This window comes from Cervus elaphus, chromosome 8 (genome assembly GCF_910594005.1).
Source record: "Cervus elaphus chromosome 8, mCerEla1.1, whole genome shotgun sequence".
In the NCBI taxonomy this organism is placed as follows: Eukaryota; Metazoa; Chordata; class Mammalia; order Artiodactyla; family Cervidae; genus Cervus; species Cervus elaphus.
Genome location: NC_057822.1, coordinates 46,586,623 through 46,613,297, shown reverse-complemented (window position 1 = coordinate 46,613,297; position 26,675 = coordinate 46,586,623). Strand labels below are relative to the sequence as shown.

The window sequence follows — 26,675 nt, the reverse complement described above, 5'->3', positions numbered from 1 at the left end:
CATTTAAAAACGCTTGGAATCTGATTTTTGAACAAACTTGGAAAGTTTAGAACCCAAATTAAAATTCCTATTGCCAGGAGTTCCTCAGTGGGCCAGTAGCTGAGAATCCACACTCCCTATGCAGGGGAGGTGGGTTCTACCCCCAGTTGGGGAACTAGATCTAAGATTCTGCATGCCTCAACTAAAGACCCTGCATGCTGCAATGAAGACCCAGCACAGTCCAATAAATAAACATATATTTTTAAATTTCTATTGCTGAAAAAGTACACTTCTTCAGAAACCATTCTGATCACATTGTTCCCTTATTGTTGTTTGTAATTTCAGTTTCTCAAGATTAATGAGATTGTGTGTCCTTTCTTTCATCAATGGTTTGTTCTCCTAATCTAACCTATGTGTGTGGGTGTGTGCACACGTGCACGCATGCTAAGTTGCTTCAGTTTGAGACCCTTTGAGACCCTATGGGCCGTAGCCTGCCAGGATCCTCTGTCCATAGGATCCTCCAGGCAAGAACACTGGAGTAGGTCGCCATGCCCTCCTCCAGAGGTTCTTCCAGACCCAGAGATCGAACCCTTGTCTCTTTTGTCTCCCGCATTGGCAGGTGGGTTCTTTACCACTAGTGCCATCTATTTCAGAAGTCCTATACATCTGACCAACACATAAAATAATATTTGACCCACAGTGACTCACTCTCTTTGCTCTTATAGGCCTGAATGTTTTTATAGCACTTACCATCTGGCATCTTATGGATATATTTGTAGTATTTGCTTGCTGGCTTGTCACTCAATCCACTAGAAGCTGAACTTGGTGGGGACAAGGCCTTAATCTGGTTTGTCTGTGCCCACAGTGCCTGGCACAAAATAGGTGCTAAATAGACTTTTAATACATTGATGAATTACTGAACATTAAAAAAAGAATTTATTATCATATAGAACACAATCCTGCCAATCATTTTCTTCCACACAAAGAAGATGATATACATGTGGAAATTAAAAAAAAAACTTAAAGATTTTGCAAAATTAATTCATCACAGTATCAGTCCCTTGAGATCTACCCATTCATGTAGAGCGTTTTTGTGTCACAAATGAAGGGGAATAAAGGAAAAGAAGGCAACGTAGCCTATAAAAAGATATGATCAACCAACTCAGTGTATCAGAAAATCCTAACAATGGTAATCCATCACTTACGATAAATTCAAACAACATTTACTTTTTGGCAGGTAACTTTGTGCCAAGAATTTATCTTGCATTCTCTTTATTTATGATAAAACAAAAATGACATTATACTTTGTCATGAAAGAATACTTTAAGTGATGCTTTTAATATATATATACACTGTACTTGAAACAACTTCTTCCTGATTTATGATTATAGATGCCACTATTCACAAGCTGTGGTAGGTGATATAAATAGGAGTGTGCTCAGCTACCATGTGAGTGAGGATTGATGCATGTTCCATTAGACTAGAAGTCTTAATGCCTTATCCACTCCCAAATTTTTCCTAAGCAAGCACAAATTTGGTTTTTATCTCAGGAGATAAGTACTCACCTGCCAACAGAATAAAATTCACATGCTTTAAGACCTGTGATCTTAACATACTTTAATTTTATGTGCTATACTTGGACTAGTCTTCTGTGGGATCCCTTAAGGAATTTTACTTTTGGCCTGGCATTATTTTCTAGCATTTAAAGTTACATGCTTTGAGGCCGACAGTACTTTCACTTTATAGACTGTGTGCATTGCACTGTTCCTACACTAATGATTTAATTTCCATTAGAGTATACTCTATGTGTGTGTTCTCTTTCTATCTCCCTGCCTCCCTCTCATGTGTGTGCACTCACGTACATTTATTCCTTTGATGGAGATTCCACTGGGGAGCATTATTATTCTTTTGTTTTTGACCTAGGCAAGTATTGCTTGTAATATCCTCATGATCAAAAGAGAGAAATAAGAGGAAGTGGGCCTTTTACGTCACTTCATGATGCTTTTGGATTTCTACTAAGTTAGGCTAAAGCAAGTATAAATGTTTCCAAAATGACCATTCAGGTATGGCCTAAATCAAATCCCTTACAATTATACAGTGGAAGTGACAAAGAGATTCAAAGATTAGATGTGATAGAGTGCCTGAAGAACTATGGATGGAGGTTCATGACACTATACAGAAGGCAGGGATCAAGACCTTCCCCAAGAAAAAGAAATGCAAAAAAGGCAAAATGGTTGTCTGAGGAGGCTTTACAAATAGCTGTGAAAAGAAGAGAAGTGAAAGACAAAGGAGAAAAGGAAAGACATGCCCATCTGAATGCAGATCTACAAAGAAGAGCAAGGAGAGATAAGACAACCTTCCTCAGTGATCAATGCAAAGAAATAGAGGAAAACAACAGAATGGGAAAGACTAGAGATCTCTTCAAGAAAATTAGAGATACCAAGGGAACATTTCATGCAAAGATGGGCTCAATAAAGGAAAGAAATGGTATGGACCCAACAGAACCAGAAGATATTAAAAGGTAGCAAGAACACACAGAAGAACTATACAAAAAAGATCTTCACAACCCAGATAACGACAATGGTGTGATCACTCACCTAGAGCCAGATATCCTGGAATGTGGGGTCAAGTGGGCCTTAAGAAGCATCACTATGAACAAAGCTAGTGGAGGTGATGGAATTCCAGTTGAGCTGTTTCAAAACCTCAAAGATGATGTTGTGATAGTGCTGCACTCAATATGTCAGCAAATTTGGAAAACTCAGCAGTGGCCATAGGACTGGAAAAGGTGTTTTCATTCCAATCCCAAAGAAAGGCAATGACAAAGAATGCTCAAACTACTGCACATTTGCACTCATCTCACATGCTAGCAAAGTAATGCTCGAAATTCTCCAACCCAGGTTTCAATAGTATGTGAACCATGAACTTACAGATGTTTAAGCTGGATGTAGAAAAGGCAGAGGAACCAGAGATCAAATTGCCAACATCCACTGGATCATTGAAAAAGAAAGAGAGTTCCAGAAAAACATCTATTTTTGCTTTATTGACTATGCCAAAGCCTTTGGCTGTGGGTATCACAACAAACTGTGGAAAATTCCTCAAGAGTTGGGAATACCAGATCACCTGATCCGCCTCTTGAGAAACCTGGATGCAGGTCAGGAAGCAACAGTTAGAACTGGACATGGAACAACAGACTAATTCCAAATTGGGAAAGGAGTACATTATGGCTGTATATTGTCACCCTGCTTATTTAACTTATATGCAGAGTACATCATGCGAAACACTGGGCTGGATGAAGCACAAGCTGGAATCGAGACTGCTGGGAGAAATAGCAATAACCTCAGATATGCAGGTGACACCACCCTTGCGGCAGAAAGTGAAGAAGAACTAAAGAGCCTCTTGGTGAAAGTGAGAGGAGAGTGAAAAAGTTGGCTTAAAACTCAACACTCAGAAAACTAAGATCATGGTATCTGGTCCCATTACTTCATGACAAATAGGTGGGGAAACAATGGAAACAGTGTCAGACTGTTTTTTGGGGCTCCAATATCACTGCAGATGGTGACTGCAGCCATGAAATTAAAAGACCCTTGCTCCTTGGAAGAAAAGTTATGACCAACCTAGACAGCATATTAAAAAGCAGAGACATTACTTTGCGAACAAAGGTCTGTCTTGTCAAAGCTATGGTTTTTCCATAGTCATATATGGATATAAGAATTTGACTATAAAGAAAGCTGAGCACTGAAGAATTGATGCTTTTGAGCTGTGGTGTGGGAGAAGATTTTTGAGAGTCCCTTGGACTGCAAGTAGTTCCAACCAGTCCATTCTAAAGAAAATCATTCCTGAATATTTATTGGAAGGACTGATGCTGAAGCTGAAACTCCAATGCTTTGGCCACCTGATGTGAAGAACTGACTCATTTGAAAGGACCTTGATGCTGGGAAAGATTGAAGGTGGCAAGAGAAGGGGACGACACAGGATGAGATGGTTGGATGGCATCACCGACTCAATGGACATGGGTTTGGGTGGACTCCGGGAGTTGGTGATGGACAGGAAGGCCTGGTGTGATGCAGTTCATGGGGTCACAAAGAGTTGGACATGACTGAGCTACTGAACTGAACTGAGATGAAGACTGGTAGAAAACCATAAAAAACAAAAAACAAAACAAACAAACAAAGCAGTAGTTTTCAACCTGTACCTCCTATAAGACTAGATTTTTATTGGAAGTTTCCGTTTTCAAATTAAATATATGCAACACTTTAGGTCCCATTACCCTCCCATTAGTTCTTTTTAAGTTCTTACATATTGCACCCTCTGGCAATAATTGGCCCTGCAGTCTATCGTGGATGCTTTTAGAGTAAGGATCCTGTCTGAATACAATACTTTTGAAATATACTTGATACAAAGCCGGCAGAGATCTTTTTTTCTTTTATTAGCAGTGTGACCTTGGACAAGTCAGCAACCACTCTGGAAATAGTTTTTCTTACCTGAAAATAAGAGAACTGAGCTAGTAAACTAACTTCCAATTTTTGTTCTAGGAAATGGAAGAAGAGAAGAGGGAATAAAATAAGCAGATATCTGGTTTTCTTCTTCTCACGAGGACAGATCCTATTTGATTGTTTTGCATAATGACTGTTGGATAATGAAAGAATCACAAAATTAATGCAAGTTAAGAAATCTCTGGGCTAGAGGATCATCAGGGCTCTTTCTAGTATTAACTGTTTTTGAGCATCCTCCTGATCTGTAAATTACACGAGAAATAAAGAAAAATAAACACAGTCTGGGTAGTAAGAATATGGAAGAATTTTCATTTCTTTTTGTTTTTTCTCTATATTTTCAACAGTGGGCATACATAATTATTCAAAAATTAGTACTCTTTAAAAAGTAGCTACAATGACCATATACACTGTAACAGTCAAGAAAAACTTGATTTTAAAGAAATTTTACTGATATTTATAAGTTATATACTGAATAAACATAGGGGAGAGAAAGAGACAGACAGGCAGAAAAGCACACAGTTATGGGTTGATATTTTCAAAGCATAGAATTTAAAAATCATCTTATACAGATTAGAACATGAGTTATGACTTATTTTATATAACCAAAGTCAGTCCCAAATTATATAAGCTTCATGTGCTTTCCATTCTTAGAAATTATATTATTAGGTGTAGTTTATATTCATTGAATACATACTTTAAAAAATAAGATTTTTAACATCAATTCATTTTTTAATGGTTGGTCTTTAGAAAATTGAATAAAAGAAAAATTACCACTAGTATTAATTAGTAAATGAGAAATATTACATACGGTTTAAAAAAACCTGTATAGCGTAAAGCCAAGAAAATTCTTTCTCTAGTCTAGTTTTCTAACTTTTCAAAAAACAATATAATATACTCAAACTCAAACTAATATTTTAAAATTGCCTCTAATAAGCCATTTTCTCAAATCATTCTGGCTTTTAAAGTAATCACTATTCAAGCTCTGAAGAGCAGGAGAGCCAAAAACCATTGTTGTAGTTTTTGCTGCTTTTAAAACCAGTTTGTTTTCCTGGAACCATTCTGCCAAAGTCTTTTTGCAGTTCAGTAGTTAAGTGAGAAACAGATTTGCCATTAAAATGCACAGTCGTGCCATCTGCATAAAGATGTATAGAGCGGTAATGACATATCCATGTTAAATCATTAATAAAAAGAGAAAAGAGGAGCGGGCCCATGACTGACACTGTTGCTTAATAACTGGAAGGAGAAGGAGTGGAAGAGACAGCCCCGTGAACAGGAACAGATTGATGTCTGTCAGAGCCATTTCTTATCTTCTGACAGCGTTTGGGCCAGAGCCCACGCTCCCTACCTTCTGTAGTTAAAGCCCGTGGTTCACTAGGCCAGAGCAGTTTGAGGAATTAATAAAAACTATCACTTAATTCAGAATTCCCCTCAAGACATGGATTCATTAATATTAGGTTGTCATAGAGTGACATATGAAGGGTTGGCAAATTGCTTAAAGGCTTTTCATATGTGGAACTCATGTGTGTTTCCCTCAGCAGCATCTTTAAGCGTTCTAAATACTTATTATCAGAATTAACCACCACACTGATGGGCTTTATTGCATGATTTCTTATGTTATTTTATGCTGGGGAAATAGAGCCTCTGAGAATATTAAAGTGAGTCATGAATTAAATAATTGGTATAGAATATAAATTTCAAATTTAGGAAATATCTTTGAAAAGGAAAAATTGGGCAGATAAATGAATTTTACTTTTGGGTAAAAAAGTTATACCATTTGATCTTCATTTTTCTGGTGGTAAAGTCAGTGAACAATATATATTATGATATAACACGTGAAGTGTTACAGGATAAATTGTAGATAAAATGCCTCTGGCCCTTAGGAATTAACAATTTAAAGGGAAATCTTAACCCATAAGAAAGATGGATAATCCAAGTATCAAAAATATATAAAGGAGTTCAAAACAAATTCTGGCTGGTCACAATGTATATACATCTACAGGATGCCCCATGGGATCTATAGGAGTCCTGAACTGATGGGAGTGAAAAGATTTAAGTGGCATTAGTCTGGAAAGATTTTTAAAAAGACATAAATTGGGGGGAATACTGACTATTTTGATAGTCTAAATTCACCTTCTACTATAGATATTAGTCATAGATTGTAAAGTTCATGGTTGTATAGTTCAACATTCAATGAGACCTGAAAATATCTGCTATCTTTTCTTGCCTATATCTGCTATCAATTCCTCTGTGATATAAATATGTGCTATAGGATGATCATATGTTTGCAGGTCAAGGGCTCTAAGTGCTGTCTCCCTCGGACCCTAACTTGTTGAGTGATAGTAAGCAAGTCAGTCTCCTTCTTCCTCAGGTTGTCCTACCATAAATTTAGATCCCTTTTAGCCCTTGCATTCTAGAATTCTACTGTGTTAATAATGATCTTACAGTTGGGGGGGATAATGCGTACATTAAAACCCTTCCCTGGCCATTCTAAGAGCTTTATAAATGCCTGTTAGAGGGCTCCGTACAAGTGCAAGGCACATGTATTAATAAAAAGGAAATCATCAAGCTTCCCTTCCCCAGCTGTTTACTGAGAGATCCCAGTCACATGGCAGGAACTGTGTTTGGCATGGTGACACGGAGACCCAGTTCCTGTATTTGTGGAGCTTCTTGTGCAGTGGGAGACATTAAATACTTGAGGGAGGAAACAAGTCCATAACCGCTAGTTATGTTCACTGATTTGGAAAAAAGTATCCGTTTCTAGGGGACTTCCTAGGTGGTGCTAGCGGTAAAGAATCTGCCTACCAACACAGGAGATGCGAGAGACATGGGTTCAATCCCTGGGTTGGGATGGTCCCCTGGAGGAGGGCACGGCAACCCACTCCAGTATTCTTGCCTGGAGAATCTCATGGACAGAGGAGACTGGAGGTAGGCGGTCCATAGGCTCACAAAAAATCAGACATAAATGAAGCGACTTAGCACGCACGCATAAGGTTCAAGGAGAAATTTACCTCAAGCTGGTTAAATTCTAGCTGGAATTTACCGGGGGAGAATCCATGTGGGGTTATCTTTGAGGTATAATTGACACATAACATTATATTAGTTTCAGCTATGCAACATAATGACTCATTTTTTGTATATATTGAGAAATGATCACTACCAGATCACATGGCGATTCTATTTTTATTTTTGGGGGGAACTGCCATACTGTTTTCCGTAGTGTGTTAGTCGCTCAGTAGTGTCCAACTCTTTACGACCCCATGGACAGCAGCCCACCAGGCTCCTCTGTTCATGGGATTCTCCAGACAAGAGTACTGAAGTGGGTTGACATGCCCTTCTTCGGGGAGCTTCCTGACCCAGGGATTGAACCCAGGTCTCCCTCATTGCAGGTGGATTCTTTACCCTTTGAGCCACCTGGGAAGCCCCATTTTCTATAGCGGTTGTACCAATTTACATTCCCACCAACAGTACACAAGCATTCCCTTTTCTTTATATCCTTGCCAGTACTGTTATTTGTCTTTTTGATAATAGCCATTCTGACAGGCAGTGTCTTCCCTGGCGGCTCAGATGGTAAAGAGTCTGCCTGCAGTGTGGGAGACCCAGGTTTGATCCCTGGGTTGGAAAGATCCCCTGGAGAAGGAAATGGCAACCCACTCCAGTATTCTTGCCTGGAAAACCCCAAGAATGGCAGAGCCTGGCAGGCTATAGACCACTGGGTCACAAAGGGTTGGACACAATTGAGCAAACTTGTCCAGTCTGACAGGTGTGGGTGATATCTCACTGTGGTTTTGATTTGCATTTCCCAGATGATTAGTGATGTTGAGTATCTTTTCCTATACCTGTTGGCAGTGTGTATTTATTTCTTCTTTAGAAAAATGTTTACTCAGATTCTCTATTTTTTAAAATATTACCAAAAAAATTAAATAAAATATTACAGTCTTTATTTTATTTTTAATTGGAGGATAATTACTTTGCAGTATTGTGATGGTGTCTGCCATACATCAACATGAATAAGCCACTCTGCCTATTTTTTAATTGGATTATTTGGTTTGTTGCTATTGAGTTGTAGGAGTCCTTTGACCTGAGACTTGCATAGGTATAATATGTGTATGTATTAAGCAGGAGATAATTGGGTGCTAGGATTCAGGGTGGAGAGTGCCAAAGTGTGTAAAACAAAGGAAGCAGTAAGTGCAAAAGCCCCAGACATATTGAAGAAGTTAAAAGAAGGTTACTGTCACTCCCCAAGGGAAAGAGAAGCAGTAGAAGAGCGTTAGGCAGGGGCCACATTATGCAAGGGTTTGCAGGCTAGAATATAAATACCATTGTGATTAGTGGCTGAGAAATACTTCTCAAAAAATTCCTAGGAATTCATGGAACACTTTCCACATCTGTGATAAGAAGAAATAATGGACACTATCTTGGATGCTGTATTGACTTCATTTCTCTCTGCATAGCCTCTCTAATGAAGGAGCAGCTTGCTCACCAGCAAACAGAATGCTTGGAGAGTTTTCTGAATATTACAAACAGAGTAAGAAATAATAGTAACAGATGAGCGTCTGAGGCTCAGTCATGTTTACCTGAAGTTGCCATTTTCATAAAAAAAAAAAATGCACATCAACAAAACACAGTGATCAGAACAATTCTAAAGTGCAGAATTGCCTTTCCCTTATTGTTTTATTTGGCTAAAGGACAGACCGAAAATACATTCCCTGAACGACCTGTACGTTGCACATTCTGAAAGATGTTGGATCCTTGCTACTCAAAGTGAGTTCTGCAGACCAGTGGCATATTGAAGAGTATGTTAGAAATGCAGAATCTTAGCTCCCAAACCTGACCCACTGAATCTGAAACTGTATTTAAATCAAGATATTCAAGAGAATTTTGGTATACATTGAAGTTGAAGAAGTGCTGCTTTAGGTACTGGGAATAAATGAATTCAAAATAATGTATAAATTAGAGCATTGAGAGGATTTTTAAAAAGAGCTTCCTTGTAATTAATTATCATTTTAATGTAAAATATCCTTAAGACTTTCATAAATTCAATTTTAATTATTGTTATGGAAAATGTTTCACTAGGAAACAATTACTCTAGGCACAGTGCCAACAGTTTCAAGGTTTAAAATTTACTCAAAACACAGCAAAATATTTTGAGTGTATACATATTTCCTTGTAGGGTAGAAATAGCCATGCTAAATATCAAATATTGAAATATCAATACTGAAATTGTTCACAGTGGTTAAGGGCAAGCAACTGTTCAATGGTGTGTTCTTTTACTAAAATGATTGTTAAGTAATTGTTCAGCCTTTAAGACCCTTATAGTGAAAATTTAGAACTATTTATGGAATTCATGCTTGAAGTTTCCAAGAGTATTTGGACTTATTTGGAGCTAAAGTTTATATAATAAAAACACATTCTTAACAATTTATTTAACTAAATTTGGAGCTCAAAGCTTTCAATGGATGTATGAATCACAGGAGCCTTGCCAGATGTTTTGGAGTGTGGAATTCAAAACGCATTAGCAGCATGGCACGTCATGAAGTTTGATGCAAAACATTTCTTCTCTCTTTCCAAAAAGCTTTGTTTGGTTTCTATTGTAAGGCATGAACTATGGTGACAGTTCATAGCTCTAGGGAGACATCTAAAATCCTTAAGTAGTATCTACCCAGACAGTGGAAATATGAGGCAATTATCCACACAATCAATGTCATAAAAAAGCTTGCCCACCTGGCCATATCCAGAAAACCAAGTTCAAAATGTGTTTCTACCTGTTAATTTTATTTCACTTTTTTTATGCCTAATATTCGGTAGACAACCTCTTGTTCCTTCCTCCATTTTCACCCGCTCACATCAATGGATGACCTTCTCTATTATTTACAAAGAAAAACACAATTAACTAGAAAAATCTTGTGAAAAGTCCCATAGTTTTACCAACACAGTGGTCAGAATCTCTATTTCTCTGGATACTGCTATACCACTTATATCTTCTTCGGCTTATCCTTTGCCTTTGAATCTTTTCTCTCAGCTTTTAAATTTGTCCCAGTATTCAAGATTGAGGGCAAGAAGAGAAGGGGTGGCAGAGGATGAGATGTTGGACGGCATCACAGACTCAATGAACATTAGTTTGAGCAAACTCAGGGAGATGGTGAAGGACAGGGAAGCCTGGTGTGTTGCAGTTCACGGGGTCACAAAGAGTCGAACACAACTTAGCAATTGAACAACAGCAACAGTATTTAATAGCATCAAATTTGATATGAAATAGTGGGCTTTTAATAAAAGTTAAGATGAAGGCTTTATTCTCAAGCATTTTAAAAACAAATACAACACATTCAAGTATCTTCTTTTGACACTGTGATCCCCTGAAGATGTCATTTGTTTTTCCCACTTCTTTTAGAATTAGATTTCTTGAAAGAGAAATGAACACACTTCAACTCCTTTAAAACATGAATTCTCATAAAAAACGATGATTTATATATATTAAATTGCTTTTGTCAGTACAAGGCATGCCTAAGTAGCAATGTGGAAAAGTAATCTGTAACGATAACCTGGCATTTATTGAGAGTTGCTGTCTTCTAAGTTGGAGAAGGCAATGGCAACCCACTCCAGTACTCTTGCCTGGAAAAATCCCATGGACAGAGGAGCCTGGTAGGCTGCGGTCCATGGGGTCGCTAACAGTCAGACACAATTGAGCTACTTCCCTTTCACTTTTCACTTTCATGCATTGGAGAAGGAAATGGCAACCCACTCCAGTGTTCTTGCCTGGAAAATCCCAGGGACTGGGGAGCCTGGTGGGCTGCCGTCTATGGGGTCACACAGAGTCAGTCACGACTGAAGTGACTTAGCAGCAGCAGCATCTTTTAAGTATTGTGTTAACTGCTTTAAGTAAGTACTTTTACTTAATTCACACAATAATCCTATGAGGTGTTCTCATCATTACCTTTATTTCTTGACACAGAAATGGAGGGAGATAACTTGCTCAAAGTCACACAACAAGTAAGGGGTGGATTTAAGATGTGAATGTCAATAGACATAATTTTAGAGTCCAAGTTCTTACCCAGGTCCTACCTTCTGAATGGCCCTGTGAAATGGTAAGTTCAGAACATCACTTGTATCTAGTATTTCCAACAGTATTACCCTTAGATCAGAGGAAGAAGAGCCCTCACCTGGATTCCACACCCAGCTCTATTGTAAATCTTCCCCACAGGGTACGGTATCTGCTTTGCAAAGGGGGCATACCACCCACAGGACAGGTCCTCCCCTCTAAGGATAACTGGAATACCTGAATCTGGAATTGCCTTCCCAATAGCCTTTGTGCCACTTCTAAGCCTTACACAGGCATCTTTGCCGGATCTGTTCTCTCAAGCAAGACCATGGTGTCAGAATCTATACTTCTAGCTATGCCTGGGTGCTGCCAAGGGATGTCCACAAAGGGATGCCTCCGCCCTACCACAGTCTAGCACAGAAATCTAAGGAATGTAGAGTCTAAAATCTGGCCTCCAGGTAACAAACAGAATGGAAAAATTTTCCAAGTAGGGCAGAGAACATTTTAGTTTACAACTGCTTAAGCTTGACTGAAAACCCTTAAATATTTAGACATATGGTATACGAGCCCCGACTCTCTGTTTGTCCCAGGTCCTGCAGTTGTTAGGAGTGAGCCTGGATGCAGAGTTCTTTTATTTTTCTTTTTTTGCCTTTTAAAACTACAAGAGACTGAATGCCACAAAGGTTGGTTTTTGTTTTTGTTTTGTTTTGTTTTTTCATATCTATCACAATATTATGCATCTTAGAACAGTACTTTCTAGATTTTAGTATGTACAAGAATCACTTGGAGCAATGACTATCCAAATTTAATGTGAATAGGAATCACCAGTTTTTTAAATTGCAGGTACTGAGTCAGCAGGCTGCAGGTGGGGCCTGAGAGTCTGAATTTCTAACAAGCTCCCAGGTGATGCTGACCTCGGTCTTTGGACCCCATTTGGAGAATTGAGGACCTACAGTACTTATTTAAAATGCAAATTCTTGGGCATAACCTTCAGGAATTCTGATTAAGGTGATCTAGAGGGGAACTTTTGCCCTCATAATGAGGCTTCTCTGACTCTAGGGGAAGGTTCTGGGATAAAAATCAATTATCTAGAAAGCTAGTAGAAAAGTGAACAATTTGCAAGTGCAAAGGTAAAATGGACATAAGATATTATAAAACAAAACAAAACAAAATTAGAGTAGCCCACCCAGACAAGGGGATGCGGAATGGGGATGTAGGAGCGTAAGAAAAGTCTACCTCTCTGTCCTTAAGGAGTCCTCCTCATCATCATTTTACCCCATACCATGGGTCTTGAGACAAGCAGTATTCTCTTAAATGACAGAAATAATAATGAATGAAGGTGAGAGAGTTATTTCACAGCATTAGTGATCTCAATTGAACTGTCTGGCATTTATTATTTACAGTATTTCTCACATTAATTTTTGGCACATTAGTATGATAGTAGATTGCATACCATGAGCAGGAAAGGTTTTTGAATATAATTTATTTCATGAAAGCTAAAAAGTTCACACTGATTTATAAGTGTACAATGGAATAAGATTCAATGAGCCTTGATGAGACAAAGCTGAAATAATTCAGAATCAGGAGCCTGAAATATTATAGGCAGTTTGTTCATCTCTGAAATCTCATACTGTTATTTAAATTCCTCTAAGTTCATTAATCCCATTTAATAGCAGCTGATGCAAATCCACTTGGACTTTGGGGAGGAAAAAAATAATGAGCCATAATGCCCTTGTGCCACAGAAAATAATATAATTATTTTTACTTTGCAAGAGGTCACAAATGAAGAGTTTGAGATTTTGAGCTGCCATAACTACAAATTTAGCAAAAAAGTAGGCATTTAATGATAGAGTTCACTTTGGTGGTTTAGGTTTTATTTTGAATGTTTGTTTTGTCTTAAAAACACTAATGCTGAAATGTTGTCTCAAATCTTTATTTTCAAATTACTTATTATATTACCATAAATTATAGGGTGCAGTAAAGGCCAGATTTAAAAGAAAGCACACTTTACTGTCTCATTTTCCTATAAATAACATGACACTTTATGAAATAAGAATTATTATAAAAGTTTCCCTCTTTTTTTTCTCCTATAACTCCAGTTGCAAGCAGGGAGCTAATGGCCTTGCTCCAAGTAGCTCAGTGGACTATTCCAAATATAGGAGCATAATGGGTAGAGGTTACCTGTAGGAAGTCTGAGAAAAATGGTAATCTATAATTTCACCACAATTATAATGTTTCCCTTAAATAAGAGTTAAGTCCATGGGGTGAGTGCTAACAAATACCTTTTAAAGATGCTCTTATTACTTCCATTGTTTTGAAGTTGTGCACTTTCCACGTATGCCATTAGAAGCAGTAAAAGACCTGAACTTTGACCCATGGGGTTTGGAGATGATGGTTAACAATCAAGTAGAGGTCTCAGCCCATCAGCCCATCCTCAAGGGTGGAGTACATCGTTATCTAGAGGGCCAGGCCAGGCCACATTTACAGGAAACAAAACCAGTGGAGTTAAGAGACTCTGTCAGGATTAACCGGGCCTTCATCTAAGACCCTCAGAAGAGGAAATAATGTTTGGCTTCATTGGGATGACTCAGAGAAAATCTTTGTTTTTTTTCCTCAGTAAAGAGATAATAGATAAAAATTTCAAATTTAGTGGGTTTATGTGCAAATTCTATTTTGTCTGTTTTATACCCTGCCTTTGAGAAAGTAAAGTTTACAAGTAAAACTCTCTCTTGGGTAAAGAACCCAGCAGGTCATACGGACAGCTGTGTTGGAATCTCCTGGATGAAAATGGTACAGGTCCGCAGAATCAAAGAAGAACACGTGAGCTGCACATTTAAAACAAATGATGGGTAGTGAGTAGATGAGCATCTCTGTAATTAAACCTGTAATTTCAAAGGATGAGAGACACTGTTATGTCAGCAGGCTTCAGGATCTCTGTCTATCAAATATCTTGGGGACAAAAGCAGGGTTTGTCTGGGGGGAAATATTCGTGGGATCAGTGAAGAGAGGAAAGAGTGAAACGCAGACAACTCTCCCAGGTGGGTTTATTGGTTTATTTCAGGAGAGTCCTTCTGTCCCCACTGTCACACACTGTACTATTATGGATTGTGATTAGGGATGGGATCATACATTTTGCCAAGTTTAAAACCCACACAAAATTGTAGGGTTAGAGTCTGGAACAAAACTCCAACTTCTTGGTGTGGAGTTTTTCTACTTATGGTAAAATGTGGCTTCCGGGAGGGTGAGTTAAGATGCCTCAAAGGGAAAAAATTCTTCCAAAGGAACATTTTGATAATTCAAGTGTAAATAAATATAAATCCAAAACACATTTTTAATTAAAGGGAAATTGCTTAGAAAAACACATTTATATCCACTCCCCTTCCACACATACTCACTCACAATCCCCTCCAAATAAAGTTCAAAAGGGGTAGCCTTGGAGAGGGAGGGCTTATAAACCCACACTGGATTGCCAGGTTCAGATAGTATCTCTGGGAGTCAGGCTTTTTGAATACACATAAGACTTATTATTAAAGTAATACAAAAATGCATTGTTCCAAATCACAATATGCCATTTGTGCTTAGTCACTCAGTTGTGTCCGAATCTTTGTGACCCCATGGACTATAGCCCGCCAGGATCTTCTGTCCATGGGGATTCTCTAGGCAAGAATACTGGAGTAGGTTGCCATGCCCTCCTCCAGGGGATATCTCCAACCCAAGGATCGAACCCAGGTCACCCACATTGCAGGCAGATTCTTTATCATCTGAGCCGCTAGAGAAGCCCAAGAATACTGGAGTGGGTAACCTATCCCTTCTCCAGGGGATCTTCCCAACCCAGGCTCTCCTACATTGCAGGCAGATTCCTTACCAGCTGAGCTACCAGGGAAGCCCTCCAAATCACAATAAATCACATTAAATAAAATAAACGCAACTGGTTATGAAACTTACATTGTTATTTCCCCACATTAAACATACCTAAATTTTTGTACTTTTATCTCAAGAACCTGATCTTTTCACAACCAAGTTATTCACTTCCCAAGAAGTCCCTATACTTTGAAAGCCACAATTCCTTTGCACTTCACCTGCTTCTGTTACCATTCTATCATACAAAGGCACTTGAATTACTGGATATAAAATATGAAGATTTAGTTTTAGCTTTGTTCTTTCTTTTAAGCTTTCTATCCTTCTGGTGGCTTTTGCGGTATCTTGTAATTACGCTTCATAATATGCTTTCAGGCCCATCTTCTCCATATATAGATATATAAAAATATATATAATAAGCAACCATTCAGAAGGAAAGAAGATAGGAACAATGAGGAAGGGAAATTTTGAAAAGAAGTATTCAGTTACCCTCAAACATTTATACTGTTTATAGTCTAGTACGTTTTTCTTTAAACCCGCCTTCAAAAGGAAACCTAAAGACACTGATACATAACTTCTTAGAGAGCTCTCACCAGCTACCTACAAGGACAAGCAGAATTTAGTATTTGTTTCACCATTTAAACAAGAAAGGCCAAAGGAATTTTCGCTTGTGGAAACAAAGTAATTAAAAGAGCACATAGAAATTAGCCTTGAATTTTTATTCTACTGTGTTTTCTTATAATGTCCTTCTACCCCCTTATAGAAATCTGTCTCCTGCACTAAACTGAGCTTGATTTTCTCACATAACCTGGAACTTACAAGACATGCTCAATAAATGTATTTGAGAAATAATTTTGAATATGTTTTGTGTGTGTGCACGCATGTTCTTCTTCTAGGCCCAGCAGAGACAAGAGAAATCGATCCTTTGAAATGCTCCAAAGTATCTAGGGCTGTTGTCAGCAAAAATATCACAGAGTTAAATCTACACTGAAGTCAATCAGGTGTCTGTTTACACAGAATATAACCAAAAATCGACTCAAATATTTTGGTATCTAAACTGAAAAACTTATAATCACATTTACCGTGTGATTCATGATCATTTTCTTAGTATTATTAAGAATATTGTCTGTTTAAGACAAGATAGGCTTGTGGTCTGATTTTGGTTTTAATTACTAATAGTACTTACCAATAATAATAATGAGTTTGTAAAATGCATTTAGAAAGTCTTTTAAATGGAACAAATACTTTTTTGTTCCAGTTTGAAGCCATATGTAGTCCAAAGGCAAAAATCAATAAATTGGTTTGATTCATTCATCTAGACTTTGAATGTATTATTTTTATTTATATTTAAATCCTAAGAAACTCAGTAAAAGTACATTTTTAGGGTCTCAAAACAGTTTTACTTTTCATTGAGAGAAACAATTTAGAAATCATAAGGTTATATAAGAAATCAGAGCTAAATCTTTATTTTTAATTTTAAATTTCAGTCTAACCTTTGTTTGTAATGGGGTTGGGAAGATTTTTATTATCTTAAATAAATATTTGGCATTTGATATCAATATACAGAGAAAATTCTAAACTTCTACTTTTAAAGGAAAAAAGGTATTTAGGTTTTTTTTCTTTTCTTTTTTTGGCCATTTAGTGCTTACCATCACACTAATTGGGATATAATTTAGCAAGAACAATGAAGACTTATGATTCCTTTTTTCTTTAACTGAATTTTTCCTTTTAGAGTTAATGATTAAACACATTGAGTAGCATAATAGGGGGAAAATGAGATTTCCCAGGCAATGAATGGCTTCCTGATAGGTTACAAATTTATTATGAACAGATAAGCTACTGTATTTTCAACTGGACAATCAAAATATCATTTTACTTCAAAGGAAAGAAGCAATAATTGAATGACTTAACTCACTCATATTTATGGCTATTTCCCCATTACAGAATACAGTCGGACATAGTCATATGCTATGAAATAAACCCATTTCTTTCTGCATGAACTTACTACATGAAGAGACATATTGTACAGCAGAAAGAAAGAGAAGCATATAAGAATCAGGTCAATAGCAATAAACCATTCTTGCTAAGTATTCAGTTGTCCTCTCAACAATTAAGACTATCTTAGATGATCTTTTGGAATCATCTTCTTTGCCCATATCATTTATATATCCACATCTTTGTATTTAAAGGCATTTGAGGACTTCCCTAGTGGCTCATTGGTAAAGAATCTGCCTGTCACTGATCCCTGATCCGAGAAGACCCCACAGAGCAACTAAGGCAGTGTGATACAACTACTGAGCCTGTGTTCTGGAGCCTGGGAAATGCATCGACTGAGTCTGCACCGCAACTGCTGAAGCCTTCGCACCCTAGAGCCTGTGCTTCGTGGCAAGAGAGGCCACCGCCATGAGGAGCCCGGGCACAACTAGAGAGTAGGCCCTGCTCTCCGCAACTAGAGAAAGCCTGCACATCAAGGAAGACCCAGCACAGCCAAAAATAATAAATAAAATTATATTTTAAATAAACAAATAAGGCATTTGATTTTTCTTTAAAGAGACTGAGGAATATGAGATTATACATACATAAACACCAATGCTAAAGATGTGAATAACAACCCTAGGTTAGACAAAAAAAAAAGTAAAATGCTGTTTGGAAATTAAGGACTTGAGAAAACAATGAGATGGCAGACAAATTTGTGAATCTGTGCTTGCAAATGTTTGGGAGGGCACATGGTAATGATCAAACTTCATAATTCTGCTGTTGAAAGGGTCTTTGTCTCAATTGCGTGTAGCAACCCTCAAGCCAAGAGCCATGAAGACATTCAGATGCTAGTGGAGACACTGAGGTTAAATTTTTCCATTAGGCACAGACATATCTAAAACCAGGCTTTGATTAGCCTCATTGTTATCATTATTTAACATTGATAAAATGCCAATGATGTACTTCATGATGAATAAAACATCAACTGGTCTTGATGAGTCCTACTTGTTTTTCTGTAAAGGGCAAATCCAGATCTCTACCACTGGGATAAGAACCAAGTTGATATTACCCTTCAAAATTTGAATATAATACATGAGGCCTTTGTTTGGAATTCTCCTTAAAGCAATGGTTAAATGATCCAAATCACACTCCTGCCAAATAGTATGGTGTGTATTGCAGGTGCCCTAATTTTCTTAGGCTTGTTCTCAGCTTATATATGTAAGAACTATGTCTCAAGGAGTCTTACATTTGGGAAACAGGCTGCTATTAATCCAGAGGGATAGAATATTCAAATTGATATACAAAAGGCAGGTCTAGAAGAGCTTTATAGTGACAGTCTGCTCCTTCCAGTGATGTTTATTGAGATTATACTGTTAGTGACAAACAAGACATTATTACTGACCTCAAAAATTCATGATCTAGTTGTGGGGGCAAACTTCTGTCTCCTGCATTGGCAGGCAGATCCTTTACAACTAGCGCCCCCTGGGAAGCACATCCAAAGATACAAATATGTAAAGGAAAACAGCACTGCAGTTTCGAGGGATAGGAAATTGCACACCTGAGTACCCCTAACAGCTGAAGGGCAACTTAAGGAGAGGGAATTCTCTCCCGAGGAAGATTGAGCTGAATCTTAAAAGTCTAATGGAAATTAGCCTGTCCAAAAGCTGCGGATAGGGTGTTCAAACAGGGGGATAAGGTAATAGACAAATGATACAAGCTAGGGAGAGCTGAGCATGGGGGCAACTTGCCAATACAAGTTGGTATGTGGGGCATGCAGGGGAGGGGTCTGAGAGGAGGCCAGAGTGATGCAGGCAATTCCAGAGGACTTCGGAAGAGGCGTTGGGTTATATACTGATGCCACTGGTGACCTTTTGAAAATTTGCAAGTGGGTGTCAGGAATCAGTGTTACTTTAAAAAAAAAAAGTGAAAAACTCTTGTTTTTTTTTTTTTAAATTACCGTATAGTAAATTTTTGAAAACAATAAGACTGGAATGATTGGAAAGGAATGACTGGTGTTTTAGCTTATTTTGAGATATCATCACAGTTCATCTCTTCAGTTTTAAAATACCTGAAAGTACTAATACCATCATGCCTTATTGGAACGCATCCTCATTCAGTCACTGGGCTTATAGGAAAGGCACAAGAATCATGATAGTTCCAGATAACCGAAACAAAGCAGGTAGGAATTCCGTGGTGGCCCAGTGTGGACGACGCTGTGCTGTCACTTCTGAGGTCCAGCGTTCAGTCAGACTGGGGAGCTAAGATCCCACAAGCTGAAGCACAGCCAAAAAAAAAAAAAAAAGGCAAAAAGGCAGATAATGTGTTCCTCCACAGGCTATTTGGCAAGTTGCTTTGTTCTCATTTCATCACAAAGATCATTGTCACAGTTTCTTTATTGGGATTTATTTGTTAAGTCTTTTTTTTTTTTTTATGTAACCATAAATCATCATTTTCATGGTCCCTTTTCAACAGCTTTATTATGACCAGCAGCTATTAGTAGTAATATTCATTTTTATCACATGAAAAGTGACAAACATATATGTATATTATTGCATTAAATCCTCCAATAATCCTAATGAGGTTGATGCCATCATCACATCATATCCTCATTTTATATATGAAGAAACTGGGACTTAAAGGAATTATGCGATCTGCTCCCTGGCAACACCAGGACCTGGCATGGCCAGGATAGGACCCAAAGCGGTTTCACATGAAAGCCTCTATCCTTGGTAATTTCTATATCCTGCCTGCTTGAACTAGTTTTCACTAGTATGTTTTAACTTTAACTCTTGTTTCTAAAATATTTCTCTTCAATAGATGATATACTCTCCTTCAAACAATATAGTTTGTTTTTTTTTTTTTCTATTTGTGTCAATTGACCTTGTAAAAGTCTCCATTTTGTTGCAACTTTGGTTTTATTTGTGTTTTAAATCAAGATCTTTCTTCCTGTGGAGTCCACACAGGCCACTCTTGGGACATCCTTACATTTCAGCAGAAGCTAAAAATGGAAAATTCAGGGTCCTTAACTGGACTCTGGCTTTATAATTGTCTCTGTGGTCCTCTCACCACATTCCCAGATGTGCAAGAGAGACAGAGGGGGTAGCAAGGGAAGTGAAATGTTAAAATAAGTCTAAGCAAACAGTTTGCCCAACAGATGTTAACCCAATTCATAATTTAAAAGTTCCTATTTTTATGCACAACTTTGACAATGGACATTTTACTTCTCCTCTAAACACTGCCTGCGAATTAGGTTCAGAAAGCTAAAGTCATCATCATTTCCATCAAAACTTTTCCCTAGTCATAACTCCAAGAAACAAATGGAATATGTTTTCTTTTTATTTGAGGCATATAAATATTATGAATCCTTGTTAGTACTTAAACAATTTATTTAAATAGGCCATCTTAGTTAATATGATTACCTGGACTAGATTTAATCAACACTAAATTACTTATTATAAGTCCCACTGGAAAAGCAATACATTCACATAATTTTAAACAGAATAATTGAAATCAAGGATGACTAGCACTTCTTTTTCCCAAGTCACTCTTCATAGTAACCTCTGCCCTTAGATGGAATTTAGGAAGCATTGGAGAAAACATGGTGAATTTATTACAGTAACCTTGTATTATCCCTCTGTTGAGGTATATTAACCAGTCATTCACAGCTGTTACAAATAGGAGAGGAAAAGGATACTTGCATAAACTTTATATTGAACAAATTATTTTTCTGGCAGAATCAAGTTTAAAAACATGAAATTTTCTAATCTTGACTCTTTTACTCAAACAAGAAGAAAGCTGCACCCCCCTAAGTCTCCCTATGACTCGAGTCCCCAAATCACCCTTGCACCACAGTCAAGCAAATAGGACCAGTTCATGGGTGCAGGAAGATAAAGCCAACACAAGGGCTGGTAAGAATGTTGGTGGTAAAAGTCAAATGTATATTGGAGGAGCAAAGTTAATTACAAGCCTAGCCCATGTGCTATAAACGAGCAGTAAATAGAGAACAAAGGTATGCAGGAAAGAACAACAACAACAAAAAGCTGAGAAAATCTAAAAAGACCAACTGAATTTTAGGTGAAAACTCAGTATAACAGGAGAGAACAGTCTTTCGAAGAGAGAAATTTCTTTTCTGATCCTCCATTAGCACATGTTGACTTCTGTATTTGTTTCCTCTTTTGTGGCATCTTAGTCATTTTTCAAAGATCAAAATTATATCCTTAGACACTCATGGGCTTTCTACTCAACAGTGGGCTGATGCCAGAGATGCTACAGAGAGAAGTGAGTATCCCAGTTATAATTATAGGTGGATATATCATAAGAAGCACATGATGAAGATGATTATTTAAGACATTTCATGAAATTATAGGATAAGAGACCTAAACATGACCTTAGAGATAAAATCCTGAGTTAAATTTCGACAAATGAAAGGCAACAACAGTATCTAAGGATTAGATATTTTAATGAACTAGGGTAGATTACATATTTCAGTTCTGAATTCTCTGTTGTCCTTTCAACTATGTGATATACCTAGGTACTTCAGAGATACTGAGAGTGTTTGAGGACTTAAAAAATTGGGACAACATGCATGTTTCTCAGAATCACACTTAAAAATTCAACCACTTTAAAATGTTTCTTTCAGTCATATCAAATTTATATATATTTTTAAATTATTTTCCCCTGGGAAATTGTCTCTTCTCTCCCAATGAAGATAACTGTGCTTTGCAATAATTTGTATATCATTCATTTTTAAATCTTGATTTCCAACAAGTCTGTGAGTTTGAATGTAATTGTTCCCCCTCCCATTTTGAACTTTTGGTGAGAAACTATAACTGCAAAGATATATACAAGGTAGTTGAGGAATTTCCAAAAAGCTATAAGTAAGCTATTTATTAGAGTGATACAAATAGGGATTTTACTAAAAATTATTTTATAACACAAAAATTTTACAGAGGTAAATATTTTAACATTGACTGTAATATTATGGGCTTAAATAGCTGTGGAAATAAAACAAGCAAATAAACAATTTTGTTGTATATACTATGCATCAGTTATTGTTAAATTTTCATTACATAATGTAATATATAATATAATATAAAAATATTTATAGTATACATAATATAATATATTATATTATATAATAAATATAATATAAATTAATGTATACTATAAGCATATATTGAAACTAATTAGAATAAGAAATAGTGTAAACTTTTTTCTTTTTCTGACAGATTTTAAGTTTTAAGACTATGTCTCATCATGATGACTTTTAATCTTATATTAAAATATAGACTGTGAAAACCTGGTGATTTTTTTAAAAGTCTCAATAGATTGTGTTTTAACTTTGTGGCATTTTGCTAGCGATACCAATAGAGAGAAAGATAATATATAATCTCAGATGAAAAGATTTTTCATACCAAGCCTAGATGCCTCCTTGCTGGGGTCCTGAGCTAAGGAAAAAAATATTAAATCCTAACTTCAGTCTCCTTTGTACTGGGGAATCCAGGGCAAACTTTTATCCCCCCAAAGAGTGACATATGCCAGAGTGCAAAAACAAACAAACCAAAAGATTCAGTAGAAGGAGTAAACATGCCATTTTCCTATTAACTCCTAGGGCTCTCTCACTGAGCAGAAGAGGAGAAAGGGGAGCTCAGTGCAAGGAAGGGGCACACACATTCAACAAATAAGCCACATGAGTAGAGACTTTGCTACTAATTACAATTAAACTGAAAAATAAAGTTTCCTTTTGACTGGAGGATCATGTGTCTGCAGGACAAAGGCTGGCCGGAATGATGATCCTTTTCATATTGTTATTAACCTAGTGACACAGACATTTTTAGGCAATGAGGTCTATGTTCACAATGAAAGTAAATAATTATAAAATTTACTTTGAAAGTTCTACTTTCTGCATCTGGATTTATGAGAGAAATGTGAGTTAAGAACAGAGGCGTGAGGGAGAGAGCAAAGGAAATAATAAGTTTAAGATCAGCAGACATATCGTGACTGCAAGACCTGACAAGAAACAATATAACAGAGAATTAGGTTAACATCTAATATCTCTTTGTAGTAAATAAGTTCAATTCTTTACAAATTAGATTTTTAACTGAATATCTGAATTTCTATTTTAACTGAATATCTGAATTTCTATAGGATGCACTTTCTGATATCTAGGGTCTAAGAACAATTCACAGGTAAGTGGTCAAAGAGAAACTAAAATGACTGCGTGTGTATATGTAGGAATATACATACACGCATTTTCATATATATGCATATAGAGATGTCTTTAGCTTCTACACAATATTGATTTCTAAGAATTATTCAGGTAGTACATGAAAAGGTGTTGTTGATTCAGCAGATGGCAGTCTTCCCATTGAGCCATTAAAAACCATTTTTGAAATAGCATTTTCAGAGAAGGGAAAACTATTTTTGAAGTTAAAATACAGCTTTCTGACACGAATTATTCAAGATTACATTCAATTTAAAAATTCAGTGTCTTTCTGTTGATGTTAAACAATTTAAATGAATTATTCCTAATATCAAATCAGTGAAACAAGCTGGAGCTATTCCTCTAATTGTAGGAACAGGAATGACAAGGAAGACGGGATCTTTCCCTCCTCCACTCTCGTATATCTGAGTACTCAGATGCTAGGGAAGAAAGGAAACTGATTAATTTAGGCCTCTGGACACTGAACCCCAAGTATCATCCCTTCTTTGACTTTATATCCTCCCACTAAACAAAGGAACCACACACAAAAGCAAAACCTTTCCTTACACGTTGGGATGCCCTCCCAGCATTTTGGAGATGAATAAGATGGAAAACTTTGGTAGACTCTCTGGAGGTGACTCCTTGTTTTGCCACTTACCTTGCAATCCTGGGAAAGCTACTTAAACTCTCCAACAAGGCTGTACTCCCTTTGTAAAAGCAGGGATAATAAAACCAGCATTACAGGATGGCCATGAGAATAAAAGGTAACCTTACACTAGACATGCGATAGAAGTCTATTTCCTTTTCTTTATGTTCTCCCTCTTCCTAAAAATGATCTCGAGGAGATACATATTTATATATTCAAATACATGGATTTTTAATTAAAGTGAATTAAAACTAATTTTATTCTGATAATTCTAAACTTCCTCTCGTGAAAATTGGCACTACTGTTTAAGGAATGTGGGCTCAAGAATCCAAAATGAGGGATCTCATCACTATTTTAAATTAGATTTTTTTTTACATATTTTATTGCATATTCACAGTATACTGATCATTAACTATCTTTTGTACTATGTAGGAGTTTGTGCATAAGAGTTTGTCTTCTCCACAAATGGCATTTCACTTCTACTATAAGCAAGTTATTTCATATTTAGTGTTTGAAAACAAAAAGTAAAATTAGATCTATTCAGCATGGACAGTAAGCAATACTTAGAAAACTATTATAAGAAGAAAATTCTAAATATATATATATATTCACTTACTGTCTTGTCCATCCAAGTATAGTGCAAGGACCTATTGTTTGTACTCTAGCAAATAATAGTTATTACAAAGCAAGAGGATCCCATCACTCTTAGATCTATTAATATTTCACTGGTTGGTATTATTAATTCAATACAAATTGACTTCTGAATATTGCATAGAATAAAAAATCCTTGACATTTAATAGTCCATTTTTTCCTAACAAACTTTAAAAAAATTAAAAAAGAATTAGTTGCCCAATGAAACATCACAGACTATTTCATTTCATCTGTTTCTTCAGTTGCCTGCCCTTGCTGTCTCAATTTAGGGACGCACACAAGCTTTACTGGCATAACTTCCTGAGAAAGTTGATGTTCTCCTGAGTTCTACTCTGGTACCCATGAAATAGAAGACACTGATTTATACATCCAAAAAAACAATTTTTCCTCTGTCTAAACAATTTGCATAGTTAATGAAAAGGCAGATCAAACTCTGCTTCTCTGAGAGTAAAGCATTTATGATGGCCAATCTTATTTTGAAGGGATGGGAAAGAGAAGTGTCTTTTCATGCTGATGCTACTGTAGCAGACAGCTCTGGTCAGGGGGCTCTCAGACATGGGCCTTTTACTCAGAAGCGTAAGCACAGTTTCCCCCACTATTAGGACCTCCTCCAACCCCGTATTGTTTGTCAGAAAGCTAACCACTTTAGGGAATCTTCCCATGATTTTTTGTTTGGGAGTTTTGTTTTATTTTGTCAAAGTAAAGTAGATAAAAGTCATTGTCACCAATACATTTTTGTGATTTCATTTCTTAAATGCTTTTCATGTCACTTCTCTTACTCCTTCAGCACCACTGCTTTCAGAGCAAAATAGAACATCTTTTTAAAAAGCCATAAAAAAGTGGGACAAGGGGAACCCCAAATGCAGATCTGAGAGAACAATATTTTTCCATGTGTTTTCCAAAAGTAGCAGGGGAGGGTAGCAGGACCATCTCAACAAAGGAATAGTTATTATATGACATAAATAAAGCTTGCTGGAGGAGGTACTTCCCATGTTGCTGGTATCCCTTTAATTCACTGTAGACTGTTTCTTATCAAAATAGATATAATTCAAATGCATGCTGTAAGTTAACAATATTCAAGTCACTGTGAAGAATTTTGAGTTTCTTGAATTTAGGGATATCATCTCATTTTTCTCTGAATTCTCCACCTTGAGCAGAATGACCCACACACTGCAGACTTTCCTAAAAGTAGCTGCTGTTTGCAAGTATGAATAAATGAATGAATGAATGATTTCTCTGATAAATTTATCAGGATTAAAAGAAACTCAGAGCAGAGATTGCTGATGTAAAGAATCAAATCCTGGTATGTAGCTGTATTGTGAATTGCTCAACAATCTTACAAACACCTTGCTATCCCCAGTTATGACAGGGAATAATTTTTATCCACTTATTTCTAAGAATCATGTAATTTGGAGTAACCAACTTGTATAAACCTTATCTCTGTGTAAAGGCTAGGCAGCACCCATTAAAGCGACCCTATCACAGCTCTTAAACCATTCAAACACTGGCATTGCCTTTCCAGCATTTAGGTCTATTGGCAAATACAGCCAAAATTCCAGTGTTTTTGCCGAAAGTTGGGAAAGTATATGATTATAGGCTAGTCTTAGTCTCCAGATAATAAGGAGAGTTTGACTGATAATATGCTGATATATACCATTTCTAAGCTCAAAAGCAGCTTCACTCACCTGGTTGCTAATTAGGGTCAAGGCTTTCTGTTTCATAAGCTGAATTTCTCACTGTGGCTATTATGATTGATAACAGGATGTGACAAACTCATATGTTTAAACAAACACAGGAACTAAGAAACACACCTAAGTAAGCAAAGGGAGATC

General features: G+C 36.9%; 1 long non-coding RNA gene across 1 annotated transcript in view; it reads right to left on the bottom strand.

Annotated features, from left to right (window-relative positions):
* The window catches only part of LOC122698959, a 29,846-nt gene extending 5,527 nt beyond the window's left edge, over window positions 1-24,319 (bottom strand). Inside the window, exon 1 of the long non-coding RNA XR_006342465.1 lies at window positions 24,204-24,319. This is a non-coding gene — a long non-coding RNA (uncharacterized LOC122698959). The remainder of the gene's footprint in view (window positions 1-24,203) is intronic.
* Window positions 24,320-26,675: the final 2,356 nt, after the last annotated feature.